This window comes from Lutjanus erythropterus, chromosome 11 (assembly GCF_056507025.1).
Source record: "Lutjanus erythropterus isolate fLutEry1 chromosome 11, fLutEry1.hap2, whole genome shotgun sequence".
Lineage (NCBI taxonomy): Eukaryota > Metazoa > Chordata > Actinopteri > Lutjaniformes > Lutjanidae > Lutjanus > Lutjanus erythropterus.
This window is the reverse complement of record NC_139327.1, coordinates 6,118,860-6,139,755: the sequence shown is the minus strand read 5'-3', so window position 1 is coordinate 6,139,755 and position 20,896 is coordinate 6,118,860.

Sequence of the window (20,896 nt, the reverse complement as noted above, 5' to 3'; positions counted from 1 at the left end):
TTTAAATCAGTCCCTTCAGGATTTTGTGAGTTGTTTTTGGGATCGTTGCGGACTAAAATGGCTGATTTCACGGCAGCGTTTCTAAAAAATGCGGTGTGTGTTGCACTGGTTTTAGGTATTTTTTGCAATTAAACTGTGGAAGCCAGTGAAAATTGCAAAGGAAATTTGCAATTTTTTGTATAATTCATTAAAATCAAAGGCAGTTTGTTTCAGGGAGAATAAATCCACATTCAGTGTTCTAAGTAACCTTAACAAAAATGCTCACAAGTACAAAAACTCTACCAAAATCTGCTTTATTTGTAAATGAAGAAGTGCACTTGGGCAGTATTCCACATAGAAGCTCTAGCTCAGTCAAAGCAGCACAAAATTTCAAGATAAAAGTGCACTGAGCATTGATAAATGACTGTGACAAAGACTGTGTTGCAACAAAATGCAACAAAACACTCAGTCAGTTCACTGGAACATGTATGATGTTTGTGTCGGGGACTGCTAAGGTGGTGGAACTGACAGGAAGCAACAATGATTGGTTAAATTTGCAGAAAAGTTGCAGAGTTTGGATAAAATTGTGAGGCTGCGCCAAAATTCATGAGGATGGGTTGAATTCATGTAAATCATTGCAACATCGCAACTTCCTGGTGGAACTGTTGACGGCTCATTTACGCCCCCTTTATGTACAAAAACACATACATCTGTTTCAAACAATATAAACTGTCACCGCCCAAATGCTTCCATGCATCTTTTATGTTGGTATGGATGTTAAGCAAAACTGTCAGTAGAGGGCACCACTCAGAGTCAAAAGTTAGTTCAAAGAAGAGGAAGAAGAGTCAAAAAGTTCTGACAGCAAACGAGGCAATTTTTATAAACTTTTAAAAACACTGCCCCATGACTTCCGGAGGCACTGCTCTATTTTGTCCATATCCATAAGCTTTCAGAAAATGTGCAGAAATACATCCATATCCATATCTAACATTTGACATAAATGAATCTTAATGTATTGCAAAGTAAGACTTTATAGTGCTCAGATTACTTTTTTTGTTATAACAAGCAACATAATGCGTTAGTTTTGTAATTTGAGTACTCAGTTATTTAGTTACATTTTCAAATAAGTAGTCCTTAACTGTGACAATTTTACTCTGGCAAAGACAAAGACAAAACACAGACACAGTCCACAGTCTCAGCAGACACCTCAGCTGAAATCTCAACTCAGATCTCGAGACAGATGTATTAAACAATTACCCATGATCAGAAAGACTAACACTCCAGTCCAGTCACATCATCCAGTGCTCCTGTGGAGAGGCTTTTTAACTTTGGAAGTCTCATCAGAGAAACCGACTATCTGACATATTTTCAAAAACTTGAAAAAGAGTAAACTACAGAGAGCATCGGCTGGGTGAGTCTGTGTGATTTAAAAGCCTGTACACTTTTACTGTTTGTATGTAGGCTTGAGTTCTGAGAAGCTAACTGGTTCATTGGTCACAGTAGTTGTTGAAACATGATGTACTGTAGGCTATGCAAGCCTGTGTCTTGGCACGGCCTCTGCCCAGTTTTCTGTCAGATTATCTGGACAATATATAACTAACGTGCAAGGAATCACAAAGGGATTTTTATTTTTGTTAATGCGAAAGTACACTGAAGAGTTACTTAACACTGTAATGTAACTAGTTACTTGGCAGTAGTGGCTGCATGGACAAGACTGTGAGGTCGCAGAGCCTATGCGTACACCCTGGGATGACAACATTTACCAGAAGTGTGAACTAAAGTTGAGACTTAAGTCACAAGATTTGATGACTTAAGAGTCGATAAATTCAAAAAAGTCTTGCAATGCAACTTGGACTTTAACCCCAGTGACCCGTGACTTAATTTGGAGTTGAAAATACTTGATACACTTCATTCCCCTTCATCTTCTGAGTCAAACTAATGCTCGGTATTTCCACTTAACACTTAATTCTCCAGATCAATTTTGATTGAACCAATCTGACAGCATCTAAAGTGCAGGAGAGAACCGTGAAGAACCAACGTTACTGAGCTCCAGTTGGAAAAAAACGATGCTGATGTGCTGGTCAACCAAAATGAAATGGTTAAAAAACTATACACAGAGACGCAACAACATCCAACTTCAATCGGACATTTGAAATTGCACAAAGAACAGTAAGTCAAGGCTCTGTTGTAAAAATGGCATTAGTTTTGGTGAAGAGTGCATTTTGACCTGAAACTCAAAGTTTAGGGACGTGACTTTGGACTTGAGTGCAAAAACTTGAGACTTTCTTGTGACTTGCAAAACCTTTATGTCACATGGACCCTAACAGAGCCTTGCGCTTTCATGGATGTAGAAAATGTGTGGACATCCACATACCCGCATTTGTTTTGACCGTGCGGACAGTTGCTGTCTACACCGCATGTGTGGACTCCAGTAAAGTAGTATAAACTGAACTGACAGGCGTCTGTGTTTGCCTCCGTTTGGGAGTATAATCCAGGCTTATATCACAGAAATAAAAAATGAACCAGGACTTAATTTAAGATCCTGTCTGTCCTCCCCTCCTTCTTCTGGCCTTCAAAGCCTCTTTTCTGCGGCTTTTCCTAATTTACACCGAGCCAGAAGAATGGGTAATTGCTGACCAGAAAACAGGTTTATTTTGCTATCCTATTAAAAACACACATGGTGACAATGTCCTTCCTGTGCCGCCGTGCGATCAGAGAGGCAGCACTAATGCTCTCGGCTTCACACGCTTGAAAGCACACGTAGGGGTGGGAATCTCAAAATTAGAAGTGGGATCACACCGGTGGTATAACAAGCGACAGTTCTTCCCTTCTATTTTTTTTAAGGAGGGTGTTGGTTGTTGTACAAGCCTCTTGCTCAGGAGTCCTAATTTCCTCATGGTCCCACAGTGACAAACCCTTTGTCAGCGACGAGGGCTTTGTAGATATCTACGTGCCTGGGGAGAGAATTTTTTTTTTATTATTATTATTCCAAACAATGGAGCTCACACAGGGACAGAAATGGGTCACAAATGGATTATCTATTTTGTGTTTGTTTGTTTTTTGACACCACTTTCATTGCGTGCTATATTTAGATGTTGTAAGGAAGCGTTTCATTATTATGCCTTTGATAAAGTGGTGACTGAGTAGTGCAGCTGCGGTGCACAGGACCGCTTTAAGTCATAAAATGAAGACACAGAAACTCTTCTGATCTGCAACTGAGTTTTACAGTGAAAAGTAAACTCCCTCAATTCATGTCAGCCTGCCGAGGGAGACATATTGACTGAAGAAACTATATCTGGATGCGTGTGGTGATAATCAAGACTGTTCTGTCCTAAAGAGTGCCGTGTTACGATGAGGTAATGTGCTTCTGGAGCAGCTTTAAGGCAAAAGATGCAGTTCTATAATGGAGGGTTTGGAAATTGTGACCATATATCATGTTGCTGTGTTCTTACAGCGGGAGCAGGAGCACCCATGGGCCACACATACATACACTCTTGCACTTTTTGAGTTATTAAAGTGCCACATTTTGTTCCAATTTAGATCACATATAAAGAGAATTTGTAGATTAAGCACTGCATCAGAAACTGGCCAGCTGTAAATATATTCATGCATGCTGGGTTTCAGTCAAATTAACTAACAATTTAATTAAATAATCATTTATACGTGATGGAAGCTGTGGTAATGGCTTTTTGTCCGTTTAAACAAGCAGTGAACACAACTCTAACATATCACCTTGTAAGTTGATGTAGCAACGTTTTTAGCATATGGCACAATTAGCATTCATTTGGCCTAATTTTAGTCCAATAGTCACTCTCCGTTTAGGTCTCTGTTCTGGTCTCTACACTGTAAAAATGAAAAAGTTGAGAAAACTCAAAATTTCAAGGCAAGGCGTCATAGATAGATTTCTGAGTTTTGACCTCAAACTCTTAAGTTTTAGAACATTTTTTACCAACTACTGAACTAAACTACTGAACTTGTTGATGAATTCACTTTTCTTCTTTAGATTGAATTAAAGCTTTGAACTGTAGAAACTCCAAACGCTGTATTTAAACAAATATTGAGTAAATTCATTGAAGTGAAAGTAAACGTTAAAATTTGAGTATTTACAATTAAAACTATTTAATTTTTCAGGCACTAAAAGAAGACAAATCAGTTTTGCAGCTCACTGTTTTAAAATATTTTTTTTTCTTTTAAGTTTCTAAATCTCAAAAATTGTTTTACAGTGTATCAACTGGTGCAGGAAAAATGCAGCTTTTTAGCTGCTAAATGTTCTATATTTTCACAAGCTAATCATTAATTTAGTCTGTCTGATGTTTGGTGAGGGTAGTGTACTGTGGGCTTTTTAGCATTTTTTCACAGAAAATATCTGCAACGTTGTGGCTGAAAATGATTTAACAGAGCACTGAAACCGAAACAGTAAAGCTGCCAGAAAAACAAAGCAATGAGCATAAAGTCTCTGAGCTCTGAGTCAGGTGATAATTCTCTGTGGCTTCATCGCTGTGGGTGACCCTTTCACGTTACAAATAAGCAATTTAGTTCATTGTTTGTAGGGAAATATTGATTATAGCCAAATTAGCATCAGTTAAAAGCTCTTTGTTGTGCCACATTTTCATTCTGTGTTAGCTGGACTGTCTCAGCAGTTAGCTTGGTGGACAATTTGAAGGTCAACAGCAAAACAAATATTAGTTTTTGAAGTTACTGAGTAATAATGGTGGTATTTTTTTCTGGCTGCATAAGAACACATCCACAATAAGCATGATATGTAGCCAGCATAAAAGTGCAGTATTACAGTGGCACCCTGCTCTCTCTCCTTTCTGCTTTGCATGGAAAACAACATATTGTATTAAATATTAAATACAAAAGGTTAGACAAATACAAGGATAAATTAAAGAACCCTTATAAATAAATAAATCTCTCTAATCTATATACATATATTAAACAGAGATATATTAAAAAAAAGAAAGCACTTCTGGACAGGCAGTAATGTGCACACCACTTCACCTGAACGTTGTGGTGGTTTGTGCACATGTACATGTCCTTGAAATGGGTATGATGATAAATAGAGGTGAAATGGAGAAGTAGGAGCCTGTAGCTCACCTGTAAAGTAGTTTGAAAAAGAAATGGAAAAGTAAATGAGGAACCATTTGCTGAACTAAAAGGGACACTTATAAATAATTACCACTTTCAAAGCTATAATACTTGACATTTCCAGATGAAAATGTCTGCGAATGCTAGACTTACGTTTCATATTTTGTTGAGCTGTGTACTTATATTATCCAAAATGTCTCTAACAATGTTCAAACCCAGAGAAATCTGTATTTTTTCAAAGACAACAGTGCGTTTCCTAGAAGCAGCTTGTTGCTACACTTCTGAGAAAACACGGGTCAGATCAGATACATCAGAGAGTGAGGAAGGAAGTCGGCGAATGTGACTAAACATAACGTCAGATTTTCTTTAGTTCAGAGCCTTTGTTTAAACCAACTGTTTAACAATTATTAATGTGCATTTTCTTTGTATGTATTCTACTTTTAATTCTTACAAGGTTCATTTACTTTGTAGATCGTTTTTACAACAGGATGTTGTATAATGAGATGTCACTTGCAGATCCTTATATCCTACTCACAAAAACAAACAAAAACCCCCACAAAATCATAAAAATAAAACTTTTTCATGGTGGAATTCTGAGGATAGTGGTAGAATGGATGTTCAATTTATTCTGAGGCCTTCAAGTATGGAAACTTTGCATTACATTTGTGAGGTGGTGTCACTCTTTTATGTTGTGATTGGCAAGACTATTTATCTTTTAAATAAAACATTAAACAGAGAAAAGAATAAGAATTTGTAAGATACTTAAGTGTTAGTCACTAAAGTAGATATGAGGAATGTAAATTCACGCTAATCTGTCACACACACTTCAGGTCACACCTGCATAAGTTATGGGCCTTTTCCAGCGGTTTTGGCCACGCCAAGCCAAACCATACCACACTGGATTGCAGGATCCCGACCCTCCTCCAAGTAGGCTGCGGTCGCCTGCCTTGGACATGAAGTATTATGATACTGCGCTCATGTGTGTCCAGTAGAGCAGAGAGGCAGACGTTTCGTAAAATTTCTTTATGTTCAGCTGTCAGGATGTTTGTAGCTTCTAACATAATCTTTATGTTTTGAAATGCAGTTTCTCTCCACTGTCGCTGTTTGTACTTTCAGATATCTGTATTTTTTTTTTTTTTTTTTACTGTTTCATGTTCGCTTTCAAATGTGTCAGAGCCCCATTTGTGCCACCTCAGTCAAAAAGTCTGGAAACGCCCGCGTTCCCTGTTACTTCACAACATCATTAAACTACACCTTTTTTGTTTTAATGTGAGATACCCCTAGCCCCATAACTTGTGCCTTTAATTTTCCTTTTAAAAGTTAGGTTGATTGGTCAATTCCACTAAATCCATTTTAATATATTCTGTTGATGATTTGAGTAATTCATGTATGAATAGTTTTTTATACCATAAGCAGTGCTGTGCAAGTGCACTCTGAAAAAGAGCTAGCTCAAAGTTCAGTTCACAGAGATTAAAATGAACTAGTTCACGTTCATATTTTTTAATTTTGAACTAAGTTCACAGTCCCACAAATGAACTAGTTCATGTTTTATTTTTTTCTTAAACTTAATGTAAAATAGAAATTCCTCCTATCAGGGACACTGGAGTCTACACAATAACATTCTACTAAATGGTGCACAATATTCATGTTTTTGTGTTCATTTTATTTGTAAATGTAAAACTATTTTTAAGTCAATTCAAATACCAAATACCATCGCTGCACCAAGGAGGCAATCGAATCGCTCTGACTTCTTGCATGAATTTTAATATTACAGTCTTGTCCTTATTGGTGACATTGCACACATATCTTTCTCATATCAAAGGGTGACTAGTGTATTTCAAGTGGTCTGTGAATAATGAAGGAAAATTGTAAAAAAAATTATCAATTAATTAAAAATTTATACAAATACCCGTCTCCCCTATGTTTACATACTGAGTTAGGATTTCAAAATAATGACTGAATATCTCACAATAATTACTCAATATTTTAAAATAATATGGTGTGTTAGTCATTTTGAGAAAGTTTCTCATTATTTTGAGATACTAACTCAGTATTTTGAAATACTAAATCATTATTTTCAGATTCCAAGTCATTGGTTCATCAAGGTTTTTCATTATAATGACTTATAGGATCTTTTTTTCTATCATATTGTCAGAAATGGGCTTCCAAAGATACAGACTTTGGAGATGACGGTATGTAGCATGGATCTATCTGTGTGTTTCTGCGTTAACAGACTCCAGCCTGCAGTTTAGTTCATACACTTCACTGATAAACCACAGAATTACAGAGAGATATATCAGACGTCATGATCAAATAAAGTATTTATATCACGTCAACACTTCTGTCCATGTTTTTTTTATTTGTTGACAATGTTAGCGCCATTATCTCTGTCAGGAGTGAATTACACTCACGTTCATTAACTGCAAACTGATCCATTCAGTTCACCGTTCACAATGAGTACATTCAACAGAATGGTGCTCTTTTAGTGCATTCATGCACAACACTGACCATAATAATACACAAATTTCCTTGTACAGACTATGATACAGTATGCTGGTACACTCCCACTGCTCACGCACCTTTTTCATTAATGAATGGAGAAGACAACAGCACTAGTGCACCACTAAATGAGCACCAGCATGTCAGTGCTTTGTCATCCTATGGCTGTAACTCCTTTTATGGCTCTCACAGACACACAGCGTGTGTAATTAGCCTCCCTGTCACCACACCAGTGGGAATGAAAGGGCACCTCATGACCTCTGGGTCACGCTGGATCAAAGGTCACTTTAGGGCCAGCGGTGGGACCGGTGAACACCCATCAACCCTGCACGTAAGCTCGCACATGAAAGTCCACTGAGCCTCATTATATTTTCCGGTGTATCTCAGAGTCTAACGACCTACAGTGACACAGTAGATTATGTAAAAGAGAAGTAAACAGCAGCCTTGGAGAGCCGGAGACGAGGTCTGGCTGCCCTCTCCTCTTTGCTACATTACTGTAAGGTTGAAGGGTGAACGTGGCCCCGGGGACACGAGCCAGTAGATGGTGATGGGCTTACTGAGAGTGACATTTAAGATAGAAATGACATCAAGTGTGGCACCGCTGTGCCCTGTGGCAAGCCACCACATGGAGACAATGTCAGCATGATCTGACTTAGCCCCAAAATGCTGTGGATCCCCCACCCACACACACACACACACACATATCTCTTACACATGTCAAGTGCGTCTCATGTCAAGTGACAGCTAACAAGATCTGCCACCTTCCAGATGTGGATGTGCTGTTCTTGCCTTAGGGCAGATTTAGCCGCATGAGATTTATATGAAATGCACAATAAATGTTCTTCTATTTTTGGGCCTTTTTTTTGGGTATATTCTGTTCTTTTTTAGCATCAGGATCACTAAAGCTAAATCCTCATTGAAGACATGCAGTCTGACAAATGGTAGTGATTTTGTTAAAATTATAATTTTTCCCCAAATTGAGTTGAAGAGAATACAGTTGAGCAGGCTCAGTAGCTCGGTCAACTTCCTCCCTTTCTGCTTCCTGCTCTCATGTGCTCAGCTATGTTGAAATGAAAGACAAATTTTGAGATGTTGCTGAGGGACATTTAGTCACATCTTAGGTCAGTGGTTCCCAAACTTTTTCTAGCATCCCCCTCTTCATTAGCTGCAAAACGTGCCAATATATTTTATGTAGCGATAATATTAACAATAGCTGGGGAAGCAACTGATAACAAAGTTGTTCATGTTGAGTGAAATAAAGGTTAGTATGATAGCATCAACAAACACTTGGTTGTTAGCAAAATGCTGCATAACATCTAGATAATCTATATCAATCATTAGCTTGGTAGTTAGCCTACGTATTGCTAACATTAGCTAATTTAAGATGTAAATATCTATCGTTTTTACAAGAAAAGGAAAAAGTTGACCAAGGTACCAAGCCTGCTTAGCTGTTATTGAAGCACAGAGAAAGAAGGGGCGGGGCTTAGGAGGGATTAAATGTGATTGGTGTTACAGTCACTTTTGTTGCTGCTCTTACTGGCACAGGTGATATTATATTCATTCACTTGTACGTGTTTTTAAAAATTATTTATTTACTTTCTAGCAATATTTTGTTTGGTGATTGTTGATGTAATTATTTGGCGATATTGAGGAGTTAGTATCAAAATTATTGTAAGTTTGATAGACAAAATTGATGGTGCAAATCAAATAAATTCATGCAATGTTGTGCGATGTTGTCATTCCACTACTCCGCCTATACTGATGTTGTAGTCAGAATTTTTTAAATAAACATTTAATGTTATTGACATTATAGGTAACACCAATGACTAAGAAGTGCCACATTTATTATTTAATGAAATGTATAAAAATAATTAAAAAAAAAAATACATTAAACTCTACTTGCTGAAGATTCATCAAGTTTAGATGTTAATTAAGGGGCTTTCACTTCAGGGACCCGGGTCTGAATACACTTGACCTCGGTGTCCAGTCCGTTTATTCGGACCATATCCAGGTACAGTTCGTTGATCGGTGCACAGGTCCACTTGAAAAAGGTGGTCTCGAAAACGGTCTTTTCTACAACATAAACAAATGTTGTGTACATCAGTGATTCCCAAAATGTTGTGCCATGAAAGTACTCCAGGTAGGTTGTGAGTGGTCATCATAAATAAATAAAAATATATTTAAGTATAATTTTTTAAAGTTTACAATTAATTTTAAAGAAACAATCAGAACTAATAAAAGAAAGCCATCATATTTAGATTATGTATTATTCTTTAATTATCTGACCCAGTTTAGCAGGTGTATTTGGTGACCCATCACATTAACACCAGTATGTGTCTTATATCTTGTCACTGGTACGATTAGTCATGGTGATAATCGCAGCGGTGATCCAGTCCTTGTAACTATGCAGTACTGAATTGTGGAGTTAGAGCGTTAAACTGGTGTTCAGAATTTTTTGGGCAGACCTGAAACATGGCTTGGTGTTGTGCCAGAGCCATGGTCCCCCAGCACCGTACCTAAGAATCAACACACACATGCCACCGCCTCCCCCTCACCTCACCCTTGCTAACGGTCAGTTACGAACGTACCTTCAGTGACTCTTTCAGTCCAAATCAGCCCAGCAGTTCACTTCAGCTCACTTCAGTTCCAACAACCTGACACAGAAGAAAACATGTCCGATGAAGCAGTAAGACAGGGCGTCCATGTTTCAGGTCATAGTTGATGTAGGTATACAGTGGAAAGGACGCGCCCCCAGTGTTTTTTTCATGATTTTGAGACCCAATTTTATATACTTTGCGATTTTTTAACCATTCAAATTTTAGCTGGTTAATAACACATTCCTGTGGTGTCACAAACTCAGAAGACACATTTATTGTTGCTTTACAGTCACTTAAACATGATGATGTAAATGTACCTAATAATAAAAAAAAAACATGTATTGCTATAAAATAAGTTTCAGGTGTTTTAAAAGGAATTCACCTCAGCAGATTTGTGTCACCAAGATTCCATCGTTCCTGTAGGATAACCCCGCTATATTTAAAGTCACATCTACCAGACTGAGGTATTCAGCTCTATCTAACCTAAATGTGCTCAGGATGAGCAGAGGTGTCTTACTGTAGCAGCAAGTGTTCAAGAAAATAGATTTCATATCGTATGAGAGCAAAACAGGAGGAAAAAATGAATTACAGTTGTTGGGGTGAGCAGCTGCATCACCCGGTAAGCTCTCAGTATCAGCGAGCCTCAAAATCCAATTATCTTATTCATACGTGGCACGATGACCTTTGACTTAACATTCAAATGGTCAATTTCAGTGGAACTCACAGAAGCACAGGAGGCGTGAGAAATTGTTTTTCCCTTTGCTGGAAGCTTATCTTGAACTGGGGCTATATTTTATAAGAGATCTGTTTTGTGTCCAACATAAGTCATCAGAACTACAACTCCCAAGGAGAATGGAGATCAGATAGGGAGGTCCGGCATCAAGGACAGGGAAGCCATTTAAAGGTGACATTTCAGTCAACGCAGCAGATGCTGCCAATCTGTCTTTCCCCGGCTCTATCTGCTGCCCTTGTTTTACATCGCTATCTCTTCCTCCTCCCTCTGCCTCTACAGCTTCTCTTTCTCTTTTGGCTTTCTTTTTGCTTTCCTCTTCTTTCTCATTTCACCCCCACCCCCCTTCTTCCTCACCTCTCTCTCCTCCCTCCCTCCCCCGCTCTCTCCCCGTGACGTGCTGACGAGGCAGCAGGGCAGGAAGCGGTGTAATAAAAGGAAGCGCTAATGAAAGGTCGAGCGGGGTCAACGTACTCGCATACCTTTGCCGGACAAGGGGAAGAGAGGTCATTTATTCCAAGGGGACAAACTGTTTCACTTTTTGACTGGGGGGTGTCGAAAGTTCAAGAGGTCGCAATAAAGGACACCAGGTCGTAGCCTCTGGGCTGAGATCCTGCGCGTCCTGGGGTCAGAGGTCAGCGCAGGAATGCCGGGTAAACGGGAGGTCGGGTGCGGTGGGTCAAAGGTGTCGTCTCCATCCCCCGTTCAGATGAACGTGTCGGAGTAAATGTGAATTGTGCTCGGTGTTATTCCTGAGACTGGAGGTCACACTGTACCTACAGCAGCAGCAGCAGCAGGTTGAGGCTGAAGGTGTGACTGTGATTTAATATTATAATTATACACAGTGGGAAGCATATTATAGGAACTGATGAATCATATTATATTCAGACTGTCACGAGGAGAATTACGGCGTTTAATTAAACTTTTCAAGAGTAACTGTTGCTGCATCGCATGAAATTTATGCAACTAATATAAGATCCCATGACAGCCATTCTTCCAAGAGTCAAAATGTATGATGAGTCCTGCTGACTGAAACGTACTCCAGAACTGAAGGAGATTGAATAATTTAACTAAACACACGTAGAATATTTATCGTTATGGAAGATAAAATCAAAATTGTCACTTTCCATACATTTATCCTTGACATTACTAATACAAAGTGGTGATATTAAAAGTGTAGAGGTGTGATGACAGATGAGATGAGAACAGAGTCATTTTAAATCAGCAGGTGTGACACTGCCATCTACAGGAGCAGCGTGAAACAGCCAGAGTGAAGTCACAGAGGAAACACAGTGCTTTGAAGGACTCCAGTTCCACGAGACGAGTTTAATGTGAGAGTGAAAACTGATGAAGTGAGTGTAAACGTGTGAATATCACACCTCATTTACACCTGGTATTCAAAGGTGATCTGTATCCAGATGTTACGTGGCCTGGGTTCAGAGTTGTATTCAGATACAGTTACTAATTACCTGTTGAAAACATAGTCAGTAACATAATCCAAGTATCACAGTGTTAAAGAAATGTAATTTGATTGATGTTACTTTTCCAAGATGGTACTGTGGGAGTGACAGCTAGTCACAGCAGCTTTTATCTTATCTTACACTAAGGTGAAATTATTTGGCCAAATCTCGTGTTTTTAGGGCTGCAACTAACAATTATTTCATCATTGATAATTCAGTTGATTATTTTCTGATTAACTGTTGTTATGTTTGTTAGTTTGTCCAGCTGTTCCGTCCTTTGTAATGTCAGTTATTGATTGATTGATTTAAATGCACAAAAAATGTTGAAACTTCCACCCAGTGAAGCATTTTTTCACTAGAGGCCATGATAATGAATTGTGTGCACTGTCCATGGTAGTATACTGTAATTTATGTTAGAATTTATGTTAGAATTGTAATCCTGTAATCCTGATTACAGTTTTTTTTTTATCTGTAACTGTAATGGAATACAGTTACCTTTTTTTGTATCCAGATTACAAAATCCCATTACATGTAATCCATTACTCCCAAACATACCATGTATGTCCCTATATCAAGAGTGATGTTACTAATGTTGATATATTCTCATCAGATTCATACATTCTCTGGATATATGAAAGTATAAGTTTATAACATCTATGTTACATGTAATCTGTTACTCCCTAAGTGTCCAGGTTGATTGTCTTCCTACCTAAGATCTGAACACAATGCAAGTTAGATTGCTTCCAGATGTGGTCAAGCAGATCTGATCACATTCCGATCTTGAAACATTTACATTTTGCATTAACATGAATTTTTCCCAACAGATACAAGTTACATTTTAATACCAGGTGTAAATGGGGCGATTACAAGTGCTAGTTTAATTAGACCACAAAGTAAATAACAGGTGCTGGTAGCACAAAATGTCTTAGGTTTTGTGCTTAAGTGTGACACCTCAGGCTTAATTTCTCCTTAGCTGAGGAATTTACATAATGGTGTTGTACAGAATCCCTTAAAAGGTTCCTCAGTTGAGGATTAAGTCATTTACTGAAAGAGATTTTTGCAGCGGGTCCAAAAGATGATGACAACTTGTCTGTTCTGGCCAAAAAAGAAATCACTAATTACTGGAGGAAATCCAACAAAACTGAATGAATGAGTGAATGAAAATAATTTATTTCAAACAAATAAAAAAGAAAAAAAAACAGATACAAAGAAACAAGAATATCAATAAAGTTCAGTAATCAATAAACCTAGACAAACCCAACAGACAAATACCCAAGAAACACAAATTAAATACTACATGTTCAAAAAGGAGTAGGAAGAAGTAGACACTTGTTTATTTCAACCCCATTTTTTATCTATTCATCAGAATTCATATAATCAATTTATAAACATAGAATTAACATATGTGTCATATATCACAGTACAAAAGTATTATATAATATTCTGTATAATGTAATATCAGAATAACTTCCCACATTTAGTTGTAACCAAATATAGATATATATACAACTATCCCAGATTTATTTACAACCCAGATTTAACTAAAATTAAATATGTAGCTCATTTTAATGACATATGACATATTTAATATGTCATGATTTATAAGTTGATTATATTTTGTATTGATAATTGGATCAGCAAAGTAACTTATCAAAAAGTTAAGTGAAGTAAAAAGTGCAATATTTGCCTCCAAAATGTAGTTGAGTAGAAGTGTAAAGCTGCAGAAAACGGAAAGACTCAAGCAAAATGTAAGTACATCAAAATAATGCTCAAGTACAGTACTTGAGTAAATGTACTTAGTTACCTTCCACCACTGATGAGGCATGTTTCAGATCTGTGCTTCAGTCTCATCTGGACACAAAGACAACAGAGACTATTTTTGTCAGTGCTGATTATTAGGCTGGAACATTCCAGGATTAAAGTAAGGCCTGCTGAGTCTGTCATGATTTCAGCTCGTGTTCCTCAGGCGTCCCAGCAGAGGGCAGCACGCCGGCACTCACCACCAACACCAAAAATGGCATTTTGGTTAATGTTTCTGATTTGGTTTGTGTTTAGGATCTCTGTATTAGGAAATTGTTTTATTGAGGTTGGGTCCAGCAGTGGCAACACTCCTCCCAAGAACATGTAAAAAGAAAATCACTTGTTTGATCATGAGCCTCTACTAAACAGTTTAGGTGTCCATGTACATTAGAAACATACTTTAAACAATCTGCATGCATTTCACCAAAATAAAAGTATCTTTTATAGATGAGTAAATATTTTTACAAGTGACTTTTTTCCCTTCACGTCAGTTTTGTTGAATTCAAAGCCGAATCTATCACCTATTTTCTTGATTAATCAATAAATTAATCCTGTCACAATCTTGTCACTTGAAAAACGGGTCCAGACGTGTGAGGCACACGGACATGAGTTGCAGCTCCACTGCTGTTGTCGTACAGTAGCTCTGACTGTGGCAGATGTTCTGCAGCAGTGCTCACAATCCAGCAGCAGCAGCAGCAGCCATAACATATTAAATATGCAGCCATAACATTTTTAATATGCTGCAGCACTAATAGCTACTTAGAGGATTGTGACGCCAGATGAGCTACAACAGGCTCGCAGTGAAAGGTAGCTCAGAGGTTACAGAGACGACCATGACTGTACCACTGCTGAGGAGCCCGAGAGCAAGAGGCCAGACTGGTGGGACTGGGAAGTTTCCAGGTGAATATGTGAAACTGTTATTTATATTATATTATTATTATTATTTATATATAGTTATATTCTTACTAATATTAACCTTAATGAAACAACCTATAATTGTTTAATATCTTGTACCATATTTTATAGTAAAATGATGCTGAGAATGAATGAATGTTGAATGTAATACAACCATTACATAAGATCATGTAGTAGTGAATCCCTCAGTCGTTTTTCTCTTGAATTTCATGTTGCAGTCTGCATTATTCCATCACAAACACAAATACACTCTAAAACCTAAGATAAATTTAGAGTGGAAATTGAATATTTATGCTATTATTATCAGAATAATCACGTGTTGCAAGCAGTTATTTGTTTCTAAAATAAAAATAATTGTGATCAATGAAATTTCATAAATGTTCAATGTATCAAATATGATGCAAACAAAATATCATATATATACATGATATAGATTTTTTTTTTTTTTTTTTTTTTTTTGTTAAAATTGTCCAATAAACACTTCTGTTTTAGAAAAAATCAGTGAAGTATTTCATGTGTCAGGCTTTACAGGGTTCTGTATAGACCTTTCAAAGATGGGGGGAAGAAAACAAATAGTGTAAGTTTGGATGTCATGTATTCATACTGATGCGTGAAATTATGAGAATTAATTTACATTTTTTTTTTATGTCCCCTACACTGCTGGAAATATCTGTCGGGTCAAAATATTTTGTACAGTTTCAGGTTTTGAAATCACAGGTACTTTAAAAACAGTTTCAGAAAGTCAGGCAGCGACAGCGACAACTCCACTGGTTTGCAGCTTATCAAGTCGTGTTATTTTCTGGAAACCAGTGGAGGGATGTGCCCTCATCACACTTTGTTTTAGTGACAGATGGTTCGAGAAAATACCTGAAATAAGTGAGTTAAAATGAACCAAAATGATTAACCCCAACTTGTGGATTTTTTTTATTAATAAGATTTTAAGATGTGAAAAAAAATATTAATAATGGTGGTAACTTTCTGCAGTGTCGGAGTCCATTACTCATGACTCTGATGTGGCAACATTCAACTTGAAATAACTAAATCAATGCTAGTTTTATTGGGACTATTGCAGATTTGATTTGCATTAACATCTATAAAATGTCTTTTATAGTCAAAATAAACCCTCGCTCGAAATATAAGTTGCGTGGTTGGATAAATACCAGCAGGGCTCCTGAGTAAAATATAAGTAGCATCTTTGTTCTTTATTACTAGAGAAACATTGTTCTCATTCTCTGACCTAATTCTGCAGCAGAGCTCTGATCACAACAACATGAAAGGTCTTCTTTATCTCTGGATGAGAGACAAAAAGACAGCAGGGCAGATGAAGGTGTAGACAACAGTACCAGGGAGGAACAGGGGGGAGGGGGCACCTTCAAGAGGAGCTTAATATTGAGCCTGACATCAATAATAATTGTAATAATGTTATTTTCAGAAGCTTGTTCACTGGGACCACCGCCTGGAGAGAAAAACTGGAAAGAGCTGGAAGCTCAGGACTTAAACTGATGTTTATCCTCAGAATAGATGAAAAGAAAGAGCTGTAATAAGGGAGGTTTATGGGATTTATCGGAGTGAAACACAGATATTTCCTCAAGTATCAGTACTTAGAGAGAAGGTAAATGTCTCTGCAGCTTCCCTCTGGAAACACACACTGTTTGAAATCTCTGTCAAACTGTGGAATGAACTGGTGTCACTGTACTTTTATCCGTGACATGTTCCTCTTAATTCATTCTTCCACATATGAAGTCCCAGAAATGTTCCGTTTTCATCTATTTATTCATCACAGACCTATAATGATGTGTTATGTATGCATATGTACATAATAAATGTGTATATTGTAGACATATACAATATGTATATACATATATATATTGGGATATTTATGCATCCCAATGCCTTAAGTCAATATATGTTGTATTACATAGCATTATTAAGTACTTGATTCTGATTGGTCAATTGCAATATTCTGTTATTTCTTTATAGCAGAATATTGCTATGTATAACAGACAGTTGCTATGAAAAACAGGCCGTTGCTATGGACACAGTTTTGATCATAGACTCTGGAGGAGCAATAAAATCATTTTTAGATCAACAAAATCATGCTTTAAAATCAATATTTTGTCAATTTGTTGACTTATTTTGGTAAGTTACCATGTAATAAGTGGGATAATGCACAGTGAGGAGGTCATTATTGTGTAATAACCACCTACTCGACATACATTCTCCCTTACATATTATATATGTAAATATAAAACAGACTAATCAGAAACACATATTACCACACAATGTTTTATAATGTACATATACAAACTTTACAATGGTTTTACTATGGTTATTTCACATAAACATATAGAGATATATGAATATGATCCTAAAATATCACCATACGTAAACTAAACTAAAAATAAAAATAAACTAAATATATATTTCTAGCATATGTTGCAACATACATATTATCATAATACCTTATAAAAATTCAGAATGTAGATATTTTTAATACAGGGGAGACCAGGGAATGTTGTAACACTGGGGTTAGTTGTAACCCTGTCAATTTTACCAATTACAGTAGAAAAGTGCTGTAGTGAGGTCATCAATATGGTACACTCCCATATCCTTTTTTAGCTCACAGGAGAAGTGGCATGTCTGTGTGAGCAACATTGTGGATTTTATGACAAAAAAAGGGTTTAATTTTTTCATCAAGATCACTTTTGCCTTGCAGTCAAAATAATTGTAATGTAGATACCTCTGTTGGTCAAACCTTTATGTCTACAACACAGTGGTTTGACTTACATAAACTAAAGTAACAGTTTCTGTAGTTTAATTTGATCCGTTGCTTTCATGCTACCTTCAAACTCACATGCTAAAACAGGTAGCTTTGTAATGGAGTGGGGATGGTTGTCACAAGCCATTAAAATGATCAGAGTTTCTGTGTCTGCATGAAACAGTTTGCAAACTCAAGGAAAAAAGAAATGTGGGTCAAGTGTGTACATTGTAAGTTCAGTCCCCAAATAGTCTGCACCCCAGGGGCCATCTACATTTTACACAACTGGGACAGTGATCAAACTCTTATGTGACACATGCACTTTCAGAAATACAGTCCACACACACATTAAGTGTTCACTTTATTCAAAACTGTTTATCCTTAATTTTTCAATTAAGTTCTTTCAGAAATTGGACAGTGTGGATCATGAATCAGCAAACTGCCTCTCCTTGTTACATCTATGCCCAGTTCATGTTACAGCTCACCCAGTTTAGTAAAAATAGGGATTATTAGTAGCATGACAATTTCAAAATAAAGAACAATATACTACCATGCACAGTGCACACACAGTTCATTATCATGGCCTCTAGTGAAAAAATGCTTCACTGGGTGAAAATTCCAACATTTTTTGTCTTTAAATCAATCAATTGATCAATAAATTGTGCACAACTAAGGGAGGAAATGGACAAACTAATGAGCCAAACAAACATAAAACACTTAGAGCTGCAACAATCGATCTATTATCAATAGACTATTAAGTTAATCTATTTTAATTATTGATTGATCGTTCTGAGTCACTTTACTCATCTCTGACAATTAACTGAATATTTTTGAGTTGTGGACAAAATAAGGCAAGTTTATTTATGTAGCACCATTCAGACACAAGGCAATTCAAGGTGCTTTACAAAAGCATAGAAATACATTAAAATAAAAGACTAAAATTGCATTTGAGATTACAAAAACTAAAAACAAGCCAATAAATGGTTCAAACATAACAGAAATTGCATTTAAAACATAAAAACAAAAGTGAACAAATATGAAAACAGTAGCTACAGATTATCTTAGCAGCGAGTTATGTATCCACTGGTATCACTGGTAAGCTGGAGCAAACAGGGATGTTTTAAGCCCTGATTTAAATGAGCCGACAGTTTCAGCTGACCTCAGATATTCAGGAAGTTTGTTCCACAGTTGGAGAGCAGAGACACTAAAGGCTGCTTCACTTTGCTTGGTTTTGATCCTGAGAACACTGAGTAAACCTGTTCCAGATGATCTGAGGGGTCTGGGTGCTTTGTAACATATGAGCAAATCAGAGATGTATTCAGGCCTGTGCTTTATAGACAAGTAACAAGATTTTAAAGTCTCTCCTTTGACACACAGGAAGCCGGTGCAGTGATTTAAGCACTGGTGTAATGTGCTCCACTCTCCTGGTGTCGGTGACTCTGGCAGCAGCGTTCTGGACGAGCTGCAGATCTCTGATTGGTTTTTTACTCAGACCTGTGAAGACACCATTACAATAGTCCAGCCTGCTGAAAATGAAAGCATGAACAAGTTTTTCTGTATCTTCTCCAGACAGAAATCCTTTAATTCTTGCTATGTTTTTAAGGTGGTAGTAGGCTGATTTAGAAATTGTCTTCATGTGACTGTTGAAATTTAGGTCTGAGTCCAGAATGACACCAAGATTTCTGGCTTGATTTGTAGATTTTAGTGTCATGGATTCAAGGTGAGCACTGACTTTGTTCTGTGGAGCCAAAAACAACTACCTCAGTTTTTTCTGTGTTTAGCTGTAGAAAATTCTGGAACATCTACTTAATGAATTCTTCAATACACTTATTTAGCAAATGCAGGGGACTGTAGTCATGCGATGACACTGTTATGTAAAGTTGTGTGTCATCTGCATACATATGTCATGATAGTCCACAATCTGAGCAAGACATTTGAGGATGTAGTCTTGGACTTTGGGAAACACTGATCAACATCTTTCACCATTTTCTGGCGTTTTATGGACCATATAGCCTCACTAATTAGATTTTAGAATATAAAAATAATTTTTACAGCAAAGACTTGAAAAATAGGTCCACATGTTTGGATGTTCAATTGACAAGATTGTGACAAGATTAATCATTTTATCATTTTAAGCCATTTTTTAATTTAAAAAATGTCCAAATTCTCTGATTTGTGGTTTCTTACTCTTCGATGACAGTAAAGTGAATATTTTTTGAGTTGTGGACAAAACAAGACATTTGAGGACATCATGTTGGACTTTGATCAACATTTTTCACCATTTCCTGACATTTCATGGACCAAACAACTAATCAATTAATAGAGAAAATAATCTAATAATATTAAGAGAATGCAAAAGTAACATTAGGTAATCTACTTGCACGACTTTAATATTGTGATACTTGGATTATGTTACTGATTACATTTTTTTAACAGGTAATTTGGAATACTTTTTTAAAGTAACCATCCTAACCCTGCATACAAAACCTCAGAAACAAACATATGATTTAAGGTATTCCGTGACTGATTATAAAGCGCATTGTGCAAACCTTTGCTTCAACACACGCACACACACAAAACATGGATAACACGCGACAAAACCTCATAGGATATTTCTCCAAAGTATTGTCTGCATGGATAATAACAGAAACTCATTAGCAAATCACTCTTTTTTCCTCAGTATACACGCAGTCACCAGAAGTTTAACCTCACTTAGTGATTACTTCATCTCTGCCTATCAGGTCATTATCGTAATCATTTCAGACACATGCCAAACAAAGCCGTCCTGTGTTGTTTATTGTCTTGTTGTCACGGGTGGCCCGGCTCTCTCTGAGGCCACTGTTGGACAGTGATGGCTCACTGCATCTATTGGATTATGGGAGGGATTTGAAGGCCGGATTAGGCCATCGGGATTGTAGACAGCATGGGGGCTGCGTGAGCTTTTGCATCACAGGGGTGTGTTACGGTGCGTGTGTGTGCGCGCGTGTGTTTGAGTGGGAGGGGTGGTGGTGGTGTGAAAGTGTGCTTGTGCGTCCCGTTGCTTGTCTCACTTGGCTCCATCCAGATCTTT